This window comes from Trichosurus vulpecula, chromosome 6 (assembly GCF_011100635.1).
Source record: "Trichosurus vulpecula isolate mTriVul1 chromosome 6, mTriVul1.pri, whole genome shotgun sequence".
NCBI lineage: Eukaryota > Metazoa > Chordata > Mammalia > Diprotodontia > Phalangeridae > Trichosurus > Trichosurus vulpecula.
This window is the reverse complement of record NC_050578.1, coordinates 158853309-158870763: the sequence shown is the minus strand read 5'-3', so window position 1 is coordinate 158870763 and position 17455 is coordinate 158853309. Positions and strand designations below refer to the sequence as shown.

General features: G+C 37.6%; 1 protein-coding gene and 2 pseudogenes across 1 annotated transcript in view; all 3 read right to left on the bottom strand.

The window, feature by feature from the left end:
- FRYL (FRY like transcription coactivator) overlaps positions 1 to 17455 on the bottom strand; it is a 315130-nt gene that overhangs the window by 284791 nt on the left and 12884 nt on the right. The gene's annotated exons all lie outside the window — the stretch shown is intronic.
- On the bottom strand, positions 7300 to 7792 carry LOC118853654 (annotated as a pseudogene).
- Positions 16358 to 16712, bottom strand: LOC118854819 (annotated as a pseudogene).

Below are 17455 nucleotides of genomic sequence, written 5' to 3'. Positions count from 1 at the left end.
CTCAAGTGCTTGTGACACCTTTGAAAGTGTTTGATCAATAACATTTTCCTAGTCAAAGATTTTACTTTATGGAAGCCTAAAACAGTCATGTCAAATTCAACTAGAAACAGGCCCACCAAAAGTTCCCTTCAAGTGGTGTGCTGACTTAGAAAACCACATATTAATATTATTTATGTTCTATTATATTTTTATTTATTTTGCTAAATATTTCCTAATTACATTTTAATCTAGTTTGGGCCTCACTCAACAGTGATGGCTACGTTTGACACTTATTAAATATGAAAGAATGGTCAATCTAATATTCTGCTTAGACCTCAGCTGTTAGTTAACATGTCTCAAAGTAGAAGCCAGCAAGCATCATCAAACTAGATAGATTAGTGCTACAAAACCGTTAAGGGAGTAAACTACTTAGAAATTGAAAAAAAAAAAAAGGCAAAAAAGTTATTATGCAGTTCAGTGATATGATTGCTTTTACCTCCTTCTACTGCTATATCTTAGTTTGAAATGCCAAAGTCACACATCTGAAAATACATATGGTTCAATAAATTTTACTGCACATGAAAATATATTGCTTTTCAATGAGCACTAAAAGTATCCTCAAATCCTTTCATTAAGTACTAACATCAACATTTATTAATCACTTAGTAGGCAGACCACTGTGCCAGACACAGAATATACACAAGATTAAAATAAGACATGATTCTTGCCTTTATGGAGATATAGAATGAAGCATATTAAGTGTTTAAGAAACATGTAAAGTAAGTGTTAATTAAACAAGATGTGAGGAAAGAAAAAGATAGTGATTAGACAATGATTTATACCTACAGCAGGTCAACCAGTGCTTTAGGGCATGTTTTACAACACCTGTACTTTCAACAGGGAGAAGCAATTCTACCTTAGCAGTAGACTGGAAAAGATAATTAGACAAAATTAGGAAGCTATCCAATGGTGGTTCCTCGACCCTTCTTCTCACCATAGACCACACCACTGAACTTTTCTCAGAAAGCTTATCTGTGAGCATCTTCCTACTTCAGCGTTACATGCATCAAGGTATTATTTATGGAGCTTCAGCCACTCTGGAGATGAGAAAGGAGGCTAAGTGGTAAGAAAGAAAGCTAAGGGGTAAGAAAGTTTCCTCCAGAAACCTTCTCACCAATCAAAATACAGCAATCAAATTCCTAATCAACCAACCCCAAGAATAATGAGGCAATAAGCAAGAATAGAAACAAACAAAAATTAGTCAAGAAAACTATATAAGGATAAGGTCAGAAGGACACAGAATGCAAACTCAGTCAAGTCACTTCACCTATCTCCCCTCAAAACAACCAAGGCAACAAAGCCCCATCAAGACTCAGAAAATGTTTGTCATCATTCCAGCTGGAGGGCATCCTTCAAATCAAAGGAATCATAGATCCATTTGAATATCTGAGTAAAAAAACAGACACTCACCTACAAAAATATAAAGTCAAAATGGACACAACACAAAAATAATAATGTTAAGTACATGGATCTCATACAAAGAAATGACAAGTAAAAGAAATGTTTAGTTGCTCAATGTCAGACTCTGTGGTTCCATGGACCATAGCACACCAGGCCCTTCTATCATCCACTATCTCCCAAAGTCTGTCCAAGTTCATGGTTTTTTTTTTGTTTCCATGTTTTTTTTTTTTGTTTCCATGACATTATCTATCCATCTCATCTTCTGCCATCGCCTTCTCCTTTTGCCTTCACTTTTTCCCAACATCAAGGTCTTTTCCAATAAGTCCTGTCTTTTCAATATGTGGCTAAAGTATTTAAACTTCAGCTTCAGTCTTTGTCCTCCCAATGAATAGCCTGAATTAATTTCTTTAAGTATTGACTGATTTGATCTCCTTGCTGTCCAAGGTATTCTAAAAGTCTTCTCCAGCACCACAATTCAAAAATGTTAATTCTGTGGTGCTCAGCTTTCCTTATAGTCCAACTCTGATAGTCATTCACTGCTACTGGAAAAACCATAGCTTTGACCATACAGACCTTTGTTGGCAAGGTGATGCCTCTGCTTTTTAGTATGCTATCCAGATTTGCCACGGCTTTCCTTCCAAGGAGCAAGTGTCTTTTAATTCCATGGCTGTAGTCACCATCTGCAGTGATCTTTGAGCCCCAAAATATAAAATCTGACACTGCTTCCATTTCTTCACCCTATTTGTCAGAAAGTGATAGGACCAATACCTTATGAACAAAATAACAACGTGGCCCAGATACCTTCAAAGCAGAATTCTTTTAAACTATCCTAAGTTACATAGATTATTCATAAATATAAAACAAAGCTACATTATCTAGTAACTTTTGTGAGGTAAATATAGCATCAAATTTAAGTCCAAAATTAAGTTCAAAATTAACACTAATTAAACTATATCCCACCTAATTCCCACATACCTACTCCAGCAAAATCTTGGAAGTTCATACCAGACTGAATAATGACCAAGAAACTCAAGGTGAAACTACAGTTAATCACTTCTTCCACCCAAGAACTGGGCAAAAAGTCAGCCAGAAACCCAAGAGCAAATGGAAAGGAATCCTACGGATTCCAAAAATGTAATCTCTGAAAACCAGAATACATTTCCCATGTCTTCCTAAATTCAAGGGCCAGTTTGTATCTATTCACTATCATGCTGACTCTTCTCCCATAAATATATGGTTACTAAATTTATGAACCACCTCAGAAATATGGAATTATCTCTTCTGATCTTGACACACACAGTGGATGCTTTGCTACCTATTGTTTTATCTTTATCATACTTTCTTCCTCTGTAAATCCATTTTTAAAAAATCAGTTTCAAAGGAAACATCTGAAAATAATAAATTTAAAATTTCCTAAGCCTATACTTTTTTTTTTCATTTAAGTTAAGGAAAACATAGATATATTTAGAAGAATCAAAGTTTTGATATTAGAGAATACTTTACCATTATTAAGTCAAGTTCCAACACATAATAGGAGTCTACATCTTCTATACACTTCTTGTTTACCTAAGAAGAATTTCTTTTAATCCCAGTGTGAAAAACTAGCCATTTAAAAAAAAGCCCCTCATGCTTATAGAACCACTTTATCTGTTCTGCTATAACAAGAAATCACAGGTTTCCTTTCTGTGATAAACAATGGGAACTAGCAAATCATGGGAAACACACTCCCTGTAAAATATCTACTGTTTTTATAAACAATTGGGTCTACTTCCTAATTATCAAAGCGTACCAGAAGCATAAGAGATAAAAATCTATCAAGAACTGCACAATAAAATTGGGCAAACCACATGCAAAACAACTGAAGCAAATTCCAAGTTTCCCTGAAGAGACCAAGTAAGGAAGGGAAAAAGTTTCCACAGATTTGACATAAACTATCTTACAAATTCCTTTTAAAACTTTTGAAACTTTATTAGTCCCACAAGATCAGAAGTCATGCTTTTTTTGCTACTGTGCCAAGTTCAGCACCTTGTGGATTAAATAATATTACTAAAAATGGAACTGAAGTAACCAGTACAGACTTTGTTTCCAAACTTTTTCTTAAAGAAAAACTATCACTTTCAATTTTGTTTTGTTTTTCACCTCCATCCCTTCTCAAACAGGAGTGATGGGATAAAGGAGCATAAGCAATCTTGGAAACTTGAGCTTCCTTTTGAAACTCTTGGAGATAAAGGTTTCTTCAAAGTCATTTTAAACTAAATTTTTATATGAGTTTTTCTTCTGAAAGACATATTTCCAGAAAATAAATTCCTCTCTTTTTAAATAACACCCATTAAAACAAACAAACTTATGTGTAACTTCAGTCCACTACTTGTGGGGACTAAAGCCCAAAATAGGTTAGAAGTAATTGGCAGGTCCCAGAACTTCATGTAACTTTCTTAGCATCTATTTTTATTATAGTTAAACTATACCTATTTTCAATTAATTTCTTGATACAGAAATTTTAAAACAGAAACAGGCAGGGCACAGTGCATTGAGTTGGCCTTGGAGTCAAGAAAACCTAGGTTTCAAAAGTCCTGGTTCTAAAAGGTAATGGTTGTGTAACCCTGGCATCTCCCCAAGACTAAGTCGAGAGCAGGTGCATTATCTGCATTAATCAGGGTAATTCCTTTATTGGGAGTTTCCCACAAGTGTCAAACAAGCAATCCCATACAACTCCCAAGTGGAGCCCAAACCAGACTAAAATGTAGTTCCTTTCTGAGCTTATTTTGTTGATGTATTAAAAAAAAGAAATATATACACATGTGGTTTTCTAAGTAAATATGAGACCCACAGGGATCCTTAATTAACGATTTAGTGACCTTATTTCTTTTGATATTACTGCCCTACATCAGTAAAATCACAGGTCTGGTCCAAAATAAAAACATTTTTTTAAAAAACCATGAACCTGAAAAACAATATTAAAAATTTTCTCTAAGCAGTAATTTTTTTTTCTTATTAGTCTTTACTCTTCTATACTGTGGATATCAGGAAATTTAGAGTCAGTGGAAGAGAGATCAAGATTCTGGCTCTGACTCTTTTAACCTATGACCCTGAACAAGTAAGGCATTTTCACCTCTCCCAAACTCAGTTAACCTCATCTCATTCTAAACAAAAAAAATCCACGAGCCTAAACAAATTATGAAATCAATTAATTTTTTGGTTTATCACTTTCCTTTTATGTGCTATCTTTCCCCATTAGAGTGTAAGCTTATTGAGGGCAGGGGCTATTCTTTCTTTTTTGTATTTCTATCACCAGCATTTAGCATAATGCCTGGAACACAGGCACTTTAGATACACACACACACACACGCACACGCACACGCACACACACGCACACATTATTGATTAGACCATCAGATTTACAGCCAGAAGGGGACCTTAAAATATTCTAACCTAATTTAATGATGAATAAATTGAGTTTCTGAAAGTAAATTACTCAAGTTCATACAGGTAGTAACTGGAAAAGCCAATATTTTCAACCAAGTTCTTCTCATTCTAAATCTATTTTTATTTCCACTACACTTCACAAATATTCTTTGGTTATTCATTCATGCAGTGTTTTCAAGGCTACTTTTAAAAACAAGCAACTACACTTTAAAAGAAATGTTCTAACTCAATTCAGTTAAAGTCATTAAAGATAAAATCCAAGTCAAACATTTTGGTTTACACATGGTCCCAGAGAGTGGTCATCTTCAAAAATCCATTCTAGGGCACCAGAGCTCTTTTCTGTAAGCTGCTAAGCTAGATCTATCTGCTTAGCTATTTCAGCTGGGCTGGCCTGTTTTCCCCCTTGACCTCTTATTTGAGCACTAAGTCACAGACTCTCTCTCACCCAATTAATAAATGGCTATCCTAAGAGCTGCCAATCTAACCCTGACTTACTTAGTAACTCCAAAAAATACCATGCATCTGTCCTTGATTTTTCCCTTCTTTGGTAATTATTTTGCCGCTCTTATACAGCAGTAGCTGTTTGGATACATTTATTTCACAGTTGTTACTTACGGTTTCTTTTAATTGTACACATATTTATATTTTTCCTATACTTTCTTCCCCTTCCAAGTAAATCTCTAAGCCAAAAAGCTTATCTTTGCCTATATGAACTCTCAAAGCATTCAGAAGTGTATCCTGAAAGAATGTTACTCACAAATCTTTTTATGCCATACTAAAGTCTGCCTCCACAAAGCCCTATACCTCATTGTAGGGTAGAAGCAGCCCCAGTTTCTCAAAAGCTATGCCAGAAGAATGCAAGTCCTGTCAAAGTCTACCACATTTTCCCACAAAAGTTTCAAGTATACCCCCAACAAATGGCTGACAGTGAATGTACCTACCACATACCAGGTACTGGGCTAAGCACTGGGGCTACAAAGAAAGGTAAAAACAGTCCCTACCTTCAAGAAACTCACATTCTAATGGGGAAACAGCATGTAAACAATCATGTACCTATAACTATAAATGGAAAGGCTACCAGAAGGTTGGCAACCAGGTGAGGAATTCTTTGGACATGAACAAACTAAAAAACAAAGAAAAAAACTCTCAATTCTTCTCAACTATATTTGTAGAGAGGTAGAAAAAGGGGGCATAGGGATCCTAACAATCACTGTTTGGGAGCTATCTAGAAATATTATTTAAATAATTGAGTAGTATACATGTGATATCTTTGTCCAATGAACAGAGTTAACGAACTATTGGAAAAACTAATCACATCGATATTGATACTCTCCTATAAATGAAACCATAACAAAAAAAGGAAACTACAGCAAAATAAAAGAGTTCTCCTTGGAGAGTCAAACAAAAGAGCTAAAGTCAGTTTCATCATGAGTATCATTTCATAGGGTACTGGGCCATCTTGTCTGACAGTGCTCAACTAGCACAAGCAAGAATACCACCATAAAGATAACTGCACTTTATGAACTAACAACATCCATTCCAAAAGATGAAAAGGTAAATGAATTCTATGGAAAACTTGACAAGATTTTGCATATACTCTGATACTGGTGACTTCAATGGAAAGACAGAAAGGGAAAGGCAGCAAAAAGTGGTATGGCCCAGATTTTAGAAGTGAAAGAGGCAGACTACTCAGAAACCTCACAACTATATATTATAAATATTTTCTTCTAGAGGAGAATCAGAAGGGGCTGGGCAAGGTAAGAGTTGAAAAAAATATCAGCAAAAACGAAATTAACTGCATTTTAACAGACAGGAAGCAACTGGTAACTGAGGTGCGAGCCATATCAGATCAGCTATTAAGAGAGTACACAGTCAAACCACTAACTAGTTATACGTTATAGCAAAGGTTGAAAGTATAAACATAAGAAGACATAGGGAATGTGCAACAACTTTTAAGTTTACCTGTTCAAACAAGCTGTTCATGAAGAAAAATAAGAATGGAAAAAGGAAAAAGTGACATTATTATCACTTTCTGCAAAGTTTAACCAGTATAACAAGAAGGCCATAAAAGCCCAGAATTTGCCAACAAGCAGCTGTCTGCCCTTGTCAATGGATAACACAGACAGACAGTACCAGTACTCATTTTGTGTGTGTGTATGCACTTCGTACATGCATATGTAATTTGCATTTTTATGTCTATATCTAACATACATACATTTCATATATTTATATATTTTTATGTATATATGCACACAAATATAGACCTGTTTTTGCACCTATACATGTTTGTGTGTATCAAGGATGCAAAACCAAGTCTACATAATAGCCAAATGAACCGCATCATCCCAAAAGCATTAAATGATAAAACCAGCAGAAGGACAACAAAAAGACTGAAAAGGAAGCAGCTATCGCTATCTTTTTTTTTTTTTTTGCTTAACGAGCATCATAAAATTTATTTAATCAAGAATCCATCATTTGACAGGATATGCAATACAGTGATTTAAATACATAGCAATCTTATGTTTTTCACATTTTCATAGACTTAATAAATGATGTTCAGTGGTCTTTCCAATTTTCCTTCTTCACTAAGTTCTTCTCTCTTGTCCCTATCAGTTTTAAAAACATAATATCAGAAGACAAGGGGGCCAATTCCAAACAGAGCGCCTAAGAATGAGGTCTTGGGAGGGGGTCTGAAATTGGGGTAGATATTTGCTGTTCTTGCATAGGTCCAACGAAGCAAAGCAGGATCTTCGATGATCCCCTGGCGGTGAGGGTTGTGGTACTGCAGAAGGTACTGGCGCTTGAGGCGGGAGCGGATGGCCTGCCGCTCGATCTGAGCCCGCCGGACCTCAGGCGAGGAGTCCTACTGGGCGGGATCGAGGGTCGGGGGCAAGGTAGCCAGGCGACTGGGGACGTACTTGGACATCTTGGAAGCCCAGCTAAGTGGGAGCGCCTGCGCAAACCGTAAAGGCCCGCCTTCTGCCGGAAGTTCCCGGTCCAACAGCCTATCACTATCTTTTGACGATCTACTTTCATCATCCATGAAAACTGAACCACCACAATTAGACGTTAACGCCTTCATCCCTGCTGTGCTTTACAAGGAAGTTGAAAATGAACAAATCCACAAGGGCAATTAATTCTTAAAAGCCCTGGGGATCACTTTTACAAAATATTTCAGGGCTAGGATATGAAGAAAAGTCAAAAAATAGAGAGGAAATCTTTTCATCAAGAATCCCCAAGAACAGTCTGATAACCAAAATATACCAGCAATTAATAGGAATATATAAGACCAAGAGGCATTCCCTAATGGTCAAAAGATATGAACAGTCTTTAGAAAGAAAAACTGCAAACTATTATCAATATGAATGTTCCAAATCTCTAAGAAGAGGAAATCTTCCCTCCTCTCTTCCAGTTCCATTTCTGCCTTCTCACTCTGAAAGATTCCTCCACTACCATAACTGTGTCCTCCCACACGTGAGTTCCTCTTGGAAGGCCCATGTTGAGAAATACCACAGGCCAGCCATTCTTCACTCCTGGCTTTACTCTGGACCCTCTGGACTTTACCACCATGTTCCAGTTACCTTCTCAACCTGAAAGACCGCTTCACTCCATAGTGTCCTACTCCCACTGGTGAGTTCTTCCCAGGAACCTTCATTTTGATGAAGGGCTCACACCAGTCATCTTTCACTCCTCTTCTGGCTGTATCTTTGACTCTCTGTACCTCAACATCATGCCCCCATGCATGAATACTCTCTCTCCTCCCAACCCTCCAATTTTCAGCTCCTTTTTACATGTTGTAAACTTTAAAATCCCCTAGGGGACAGGAACTGGTACTACTATTTCCTGCATCTAGTACGGTTTCTGGCACACAGTAAGCATTTAACGAGTACTTGTTGACTTCAAATCAAAAGAATTCTGAGGTTCTTATCTCACAGCCATCAATTTGACAAAGATGACAAAAGAGGGGAATAGCAACAGCTGACGTTTATACAGTGTCCTAAGCACTTCACGATTATTATCTCATTTGATCTTCACAACATCTCCGGAAAACAGGTGTTGTTGTTATTCCCATTTTGAAGATATGGAAACTGAGGCAAACAGAGGTTAGCTGACTCACTCAGGATCACAAAGCTAGTAATAACTAATAATAATAAAAGCTAAAATTTAGATAGCGCTCCCTGTGTGCCGGGCACTATGTTCAGTACTTTACAATTATTATCTCACTTGTTCCTCCACGGCAACCCTGGGAAATAGTGGTATTATTTTCCCATTTTACGGAGAAGGAAACTAAGGCAAAAATCGGTTAAGTATCTTGCACGCAGGGTCACACAGCTAGTTAGAGTCTGAGGCCAAATCTGAACTTGGATCTTTCTGACTCCTGATCAGGCACTCTGTCCACTGTGTTGCCTAGGTACCTAGCAGTAAATGCTGGAGGCACTGGAGAAAAATGGGCAATCTAATGCACTATTAGAGTTGTGAATTTTCATAGCAGTACATCTGTAGTAGCAAAGAACTAGAAACAAACTTGGACCCAGAATTCTTCAGGTTCTTGCGCCAAAGGGTCATGAGGAACTATGCCGTATTTATCAATAACTACCAACCCGTAGGCCTAGTTTCTTATCCTTATAAAATCTTTATGAGAATGATCTACATGTTTACTAAAGATATTCTGACAAAATATTTGAAGGAACAGGCAGACTTTTGTCAATGAAATTCTACAATAGACCTAATCCTCACAGTCCAAGCTAACTAAAAAAGTATAAAGAAAATAAAATCCTGCTGTGTGTTTTTGTATATTGATCACAAAAGCAATGGATTTGTTAAGACAAAATGGATGTTTTGTATATTGATCACAAAAGCAATGGATTTTGTTAAGACAAAATGGATGTTTTGTATATTGATCACAAAAGCAATGGATTTTGTTAAGACAAAAAAAAGCCTCTAAGAATGTCTATAAATTAAAACTGAATATTTAGAAAAATACCAGCACAAAAAAAAAAATACAAAGGTCAATCTGTAAATATGCATAATTAAAAAGGAGTGACGGAAGAAAAAGATCATTATCAAATAACATGTAATAAACCACCATAAGTACATGGCATTATTCTGAGTACTGAAGAATGTAAGGACTTGGCTTTTTGTAGGATTTTTTGGTCTTTATGTGGTAGGAGCCCTATTGGCCATGTAGACTAAGCTAGTTTTTCTTTGAAAAGCAGAGAAGCTGTCCCTGACATTTGATTGGCCTAGAGGGCTAAAAGTTAAGCTATTGATATGTCTTCGTGGTGGCCTAGTATATAACACTAGCTTATAAGGAGTCAGTGCCTCTCAGACTTAACAGTTGCCCTGCTATTCACCACATTCAACACATCCAATTACATGTGTTTCCATATGAAGCCAAAGTATAACAGCATCTAATTCAACCAGGACTGAATTCTTGCTGAGTATCCTTCTACTCTAGGAAATGTTAGATGGTTTGGCTGCAGATGAAGCTTAAACACTAATGAGTTGCCATTATAATAGTGAAGGTGTGGTCTAATGGACCAGAATTTATGGCAAAGTTCCATCAGCTCAGAAAGCTCACACAAGACTGGTTTTCAAAAATCCACTTAAATCTGTTAGGAGTATGGGATGGGGGCCATCCTTTGTCTTAGTTTAGGTGGCTAAAAAGGGAAGTTGTACAAATTAAGAGCCATTAAGATGAGTTTCTTTTGCAGCTAGTTCTCGCAGGGGAGGGCTCTACAAGTGAGGGAGCAAAATTTCTAAAAGAGATTTTTTTTTCCCCCACTGGATCTATGCTACTACCACCTCCCTCAGCCCACCATACCAATGACCAGGTTACATTGGGACCAATTAAATCCTAGCCAAAAGTTATGAGGTACATGCTACCTCAAGGCACAGCTCTGCCCAAAAAATCCTAAGGATTTACCTACAGGCTTCCCCAGCCACACCATCATAGAGGTATGGGCAGGTATATTAAAATTTGAGTGGGAGTTCAAGACAGCATTAATGGCCATCTCCAGGGCTTCTTAAACTTTTTCCATTCAAGACTCCTTCAGCACTTCTTAAATTGTGGGTCGCCCACAGTTTAAGAATCACTGAGTCTCGGGTGATGGTGCAAATAGTTGTTCTGGTGATAGTGGGGGAAAGAAGTCCCAGTGCCACAAGGTGAAGTATGATAAGACCTTACAACAAGAACTTTGCATATGGCTTCTGAAACATGATGTTAACAAGGTAGTATCTATCATGAGCCTACGGGGGTGTCAGTAGAACTGTACCAGAGCATTTATCCCTGAGGCAGTAAGGAATGTTTAGCCTCACCCAAACCTAAGTGTTCCATAAAGGCTCTACCTGACTTGATTTAAGGGGCTGCAGGACACTGGTATGACATTAAAAGCTAGACTGCAGGGTAAAGAAATAAGAGAGGAACTCAAAAAAAAAAAAAAGAAGAGAGGATGTAGAGGCCATAATTAACAGACAACTTTTTCTAGAAGGCTAGCAAGCGATGACACTAATGCATAATATCCCAGATGAAACTGGTAAAAAGGTACACATATGAAGTTAAACAATAGTGCTTAAGTATACCTTCAGTGTAATCACAGATATTCATTGCTATATATTCAGTATGTTCCTGTTTTATCATTTTTCTCTCATGGTTATTTTTATTTGCTATTAGCATTATGCATATATTAAGTCTGCTAACTTTGTTTAGCTTTGTTGTTAGCTATTTGCACATAATCTAATTTGCATAGCCCACTGATGTTATATTATGACTTTGATACTGTTTGCTGTTATTCATATTTGTTTGTGTAATATATATATATGCATGTTACTTCTGAGAAAGATATAAAAAATTTATCTTGCATGAAATTCACACCTGTCAAAGAAGCAGCCTGTCAAGTGATGCTCTCTATATTCCAAGAGGCCCACTGCATGTATTTTTAATGTATGCTTGCTATGAAAAGCAATTACACCTGAGACAATTACCTGGACACAGGGTTAATCATCCTTGTTCAGTTAAATGCTAAGGTAATGTGATGCTATACTGTATAATTCCAGATATTAAGTGTACCCCAACTGATTTTGCAAGGGACTGCCAAATTCCATACGCCAGCAAGTAACAAATTGGAAGTTAGAAATTTGACTGGCATGCTGGGAATAGTAGCTCAGAGGAACAAATGTTCACCTTTTTGAGCCAGAAAGCATATTTCAGTCACACACTCAGGAATTCTCAACGGTATAAACACAGTCTTCGATATGTGAACTAAGAGGAAGCATTAGGGACTTTTAGAACTGAACAGCATTCACAGTGGGGACCCAGCATCCTCAGTCCAATCCAGGACTTAATGAGATGAGCCAGAAACAATAAGTAGTGCAAGAGCAGGGCAAAGAGGCAAAGGGAGAGCTAGAAAGGCAAGACTCAGGATAAAACTAGCAGTTGTACCCACCTCCCCAACAAATGAAAGAAATTACAAAAGGTCTGCTCATTCCCCAACTCCTCCCTATACCCGATCCAGTTTTTAAAAGACACTATTATATTCTTCTTGCTTCTGTTTCCTGTATTGTTTTTTTGCCTTAAAGAGACAATGGTTTTTTAAAAGATAAAACATAAATATAAAATATAAGGACAGGGAGGCAAGTCTTTGCCTGAATGTTAAGAATTTTCTCAACTAAGGGCTCCAAGCTATTGTGATTGTCTTACCTTTTCATCTGCTATAAACTCCATATAATAGTGGAAAGGAGAACCACATGGATCTGAAAGACCCATTATATTTCTCCCTTGTTGAAAAGGGAACTTATTATAACAAGGTATGGCTGATTAAATCTGTAGAGAGAAGGGGGATAGGAAAGACCTTAAGAGGGATTCAAGCTCTGCTCCTATCCAACAGGAAGGAGGGAGAAAAAGGATGGAGTATCAGAAGGCCAATTTTAACCTGCACAACTTCTCATCATGGCCAAAGTGTGTCAGGAGGCATGAAAAAAGGCACATAGGCTACTAAAGAGTGTAGCCAAGGATTCAGAGTCTTCTGGGTATGCCAGGTTTTAATGAAAGAAGATGCAATGAGTTTGAGAAGATGTCTAACAAAAATTTATTTTAAAAAAAGGGGGTTCTAGAGGGTGCAATGGAAGGGAAGATCAGAAGAGGGACTATGGAGAAGACACGGAAATATAGGCATAGAAATAAGGAAAAAGGGCATGGTAGGAGTACAAGGAAGTTTTTACTTAAGCAGAAGGGAATGAGGAGTTTGCTAGCTCTAAGAAGAAGAAGTACCATTTTACTTGAACTACCACCCTTAAGAATTCAGTATTTTTTCTCTCAAACACCAGGGGGAAAGGGTCCAATACCTGACTTAATAAATATCTGGTTATGAGATTACCAGAGTCTCTACCAACTCACATCCATTCCAGTTTCTTTGTTTCATCCCAAGACTACAGAGAAGTGATGCACAATCAAATTACCTACACGTGGAAAGTGTAGTCAGGTCCAAGTCAAGCTGGGTTCTGAGGCCCTACTCCTAAACAATGTAGTAGTATCTGAAGCCCTGATCCTAATCTGGAATTAAGAAACTTGGTGCTTAAGGTTTTGGTTCTAGCCAGTGTCCTGATGACAAGAAGCCTGGTGGTTCAGTAAGGTTGGATATGCCACAGCCATGAAGATCTAAGGAACTATTGCTTTTCTCATGTAGTTCAATGAAATAGTATATCACATGTGGAAAGTAGATCCTGGGCACTGGGAGGGAAAAAATTGCCTTACCATCTATTCATTCTTTAGCCCCTTGAAATATGACTTCCATTCTCACCATTCTACTGAAACTACTCTGGAAGGTCAACAATAACTTCCTATTCACAAAATACAGTAAGTTTTCTCAGTTCTAATTCTGGCTTGGCTTCTTTACAGTGGTTTCCTTTAGGAAATTCCAACCTCTCTTGGTCACTGGGATACTTCCCATCATAGAGGGAGGCAACTCCTGTGGAGAAGGGACTAGTCATTCCTACCAACTACAAACCCAAGAACCTTGGGAACAGAAATGCTTCCAGCCCAGTATCCACAGCCATCATCCTGGGAAACAACCCAGCATGGAGATGCAGGCTAGCTATTGCTCCTACAAGTGCTACAGCCATGGCTACTGGAGATCCAAAATAAAAGCTCTTGCCACCAAAGTCTTCGGCACACTGTAAAATGGTTCAACTTCAGAAACTGTTATGATTTCAGTGGAAATGATATTGAGAGGTATTGCATCTACTTTGCCACTCTACTCAAAGGATAATGGGATTTCTCTATCCAACTTCCAACTGAAACCTTCCGTATGAGTTATCTCCCTATTAAAATATAAGCTCCTTGAGAGCAGAGACTGTCTTATTTTTCTATTTGTACACCCACTAACAATGCCATATTCAACTACTTTTTCCCTACTCTTGTCTCTACATTCATTACTAAAAGAACAACTCTACTTCCAAGGCACCAACTAGCTACACTGGAGAATTTTAAAACCCTCAAATTTCACTTTAGTTTCAATCCTGTGCCTCCAAATATCCATTTGAACATTTCTACTTGGCTATTTTGCTGTCATCTCAAATTCAACACATCTAAAACTGAACTCATTTTCCCTCCCAAATCAGTTCTCCTTCTGCCTTGCCTCTTTCTGTTCTATTACATTGTTCTCCCAGATGACATGGGTGGAAAACATGAGTAATGTTGAAATATTCCCTCATGCCCCTTATCTAATCAATTAACAGCTGTGTGCCTTGTAGGTAGAAAAACCTAACACTAAACGTTCATAAAATTTATTTAATACCTACATTAAGCTGAGCACTATTCTACAGGTGTGTAAGAAAAACTTAAATCATGGGCTCTTAAAGAACTTAAATCTACACGGAGGGAAAAGACAAACAAAAAGCAAAACAGGACATGTGATTTTAAAAAATTAATACAATAAATATTTATTGAGTGCCTACTGCACACTCAGCACTAAACCAGACAATGTAAAACCTATAGAAAAAACACATAAAATAGATACAAACTATTAATTATACACAGTTAATATTGAGATCCAGGCTGAGGCTAGGCTCAGAAAATATTTATTCACATGATATACAGCAAGAACACTCAAGCTACAGATCTCAATCATGACTCTTTTATGTGCAACTTAACAGGTCTTCAATAACCTATGGAAAGATGAATGGTAACATAGTGTACTTGCAAGAATGTCTACATGGTATCAGCTCTCTTTTCATTATGAGTACAGAAATTCCTTTCTCCTTTCCAAAGAGTTCCTCTAAATCTGTCCTAATCTGTTGTGCTTCTGAAAGAGAGAAAACAAAAAAGTTCTCAAAAGAACCACTAAAAAAGACAATCCTAGGGCCATTTAGCGCAGCAGAAAAAGGCCTGCCTGAGCTATACTTCCATGGACTGTGAGGGAATCACTGTCTTATGATACAATATATGTATAATTAGGCATAAACACAATCTAGCTTCAGTTTACTATTCCAGAATGATTTCATATTACTCTGCAGTCTACACTCTAGCCAAATTGGTCTTCTTGCCATCCTTCCAACTCCTGCCTCCACGCCCTTGCCTTGTCTTTTCTCTGCCTCTTAGAATCCCTCACTTCGTTCAAAACTTACCTCAAAGACCCTCTCCTGCTACATGAAGCCTAGTTACCCCAGCTGCTAGTGCCACCCATGTCCTGCTGAAATTACATTGTATTTTTTTTATCTATTTATTTGTGTGCCTTCTGTTTTCCCTGATGAAATGCAGCATCATTGAGAATGGGGTCTATTGTACAACTTTTATCAAATTGCTTGCTTTCTCAATGAGGGGAGAAAGGAAGGAGAAGGGACTCAAAATTTAAAAAAACTAATGCTAAAAATTTTTTACACATAATTGGGAAAAAAAATAAAATATTTGAGAATGGAGTCTGTTTTGTCTTTTTATCTCCTGCACTTATCACAATACTTGACACAGTAGGCACTTAATACCTGTTAAGTGATTGAAACAAAAATATGTAATTGTTATACAAAAGATTTTCTTAATTGTTTAGGATTTAGATGATCATGAAAAGATTAAATAAATTGTGCTCAATACACTCTAAGAAGACAGGAAAGTATTTTATAAACACACACACATTTTTTTTCTTTTGGAAAAATTGGGCCAAGGTGACAAAAAGAATCTGAAGTAGCATGGGGAAATGGAAATGGTGGGTAGAAGGGGGAGGCCTTGCATCTGGACCATCATCCTCTCCTAGTACAAGAAGATGATCTGTGGAGAGATATGGGGTGGGGTAGGGCAAGTCAGGGGTTTTTCCTGTGGATTTTCTCAATAGAAAAGTCCAAGGGGATCTTTAGGAACTTAAAAGTGAGCTGAAGAGAACAAAACATAAAAATCAAAACAATACAAAATTCCTAACTCTCTGCCTCCCTCTCCCCCATCACAGCTTCCCCTGCTTGTTCCACTTCTGTCCAGGCCTGTGAAGAATGGTCTTTCTACCCTGTCTTAGATCCCCAACATCTGTTCACAGGTTGGTACCAGTTCACTCAGTTTCAATGGAGCATACTCTACTCTTTTCAGTGCCATCTGGCAATCCTTTTTTGATGCATAGCTTGAACCCTTGTAAGGCTAGCCAATTGCCACCTGGGTGAGAAAGCCCATCTGGGCAGACAACTCAGCTTCCACGTGTCATATGGAGGCAGCAAAGGCTGCCATCTGCTGGTCCAGCCACCTTTTTATTTGTCTTCTCCTTGGACAGCCCCAGGATAAGCACCCCAAAGCTTTGCAGGATAGTCCTAATCTCCCCATCAATTATCTCCAAGGTCTGCAGCTTCTGGTTTGCCAAAGTATACTTCAACATAAACATAATTGAAACCTTGCTGCAACTCTCTCCCAACCGAACTTACCTCTGATCTGTAAGTATCTCTCTATTCAGTCCTACACAGAGGCGAACCCGGAAAGCACATTTTAGAAAGATATCAATCCAAAATAACTAAGATTACATTAAATTTCAGTGCCTAAAAGAATAAAGCACCTATTATCCAAAGTTCTCCTTTCCATAAAGGTAAGGTTTTACTCTATTTTGGTTTTAGCATCATTAGATAGTAACTCTCTCCTACAAATGATTATGTCTATTTGTCTGATCCAAAGATTCACAGGATTCAGAGCTGGAAGGCACCTCAGAGACCATCCACTAACCCCTTTATTGTACACATAAGGAAACTGAAGCCCAAAGAAGCTGAATGACTCACTCAAGGTCATATATGTAAAGAAATAACAAAACTGCTCTACTCTGTCAGGAATTAAAAATCAATCCAGGGAAGCAGTCAGACAACATAAGCCAAAATAGTTTTCAAAAGAATTCTAGTCTATATATAAATGACAACATGAAAGCAGGCTCCCAATCACTAATAAGCAGCTGAATCCAGATTTAAGCATGTCTGAAAGTCCCACTTCACACTTTGCAAATTGACAAATATGACAAAAGATGAGAATGGTCACTGTTGGGAGGGGCTATGGGAAGCTGGGCAAACTGATGTTTTATAAACTGTTCAGTGAGCTGGCTACTCAGTACGTCAATCTGGAATTATATAAGAAAAAACA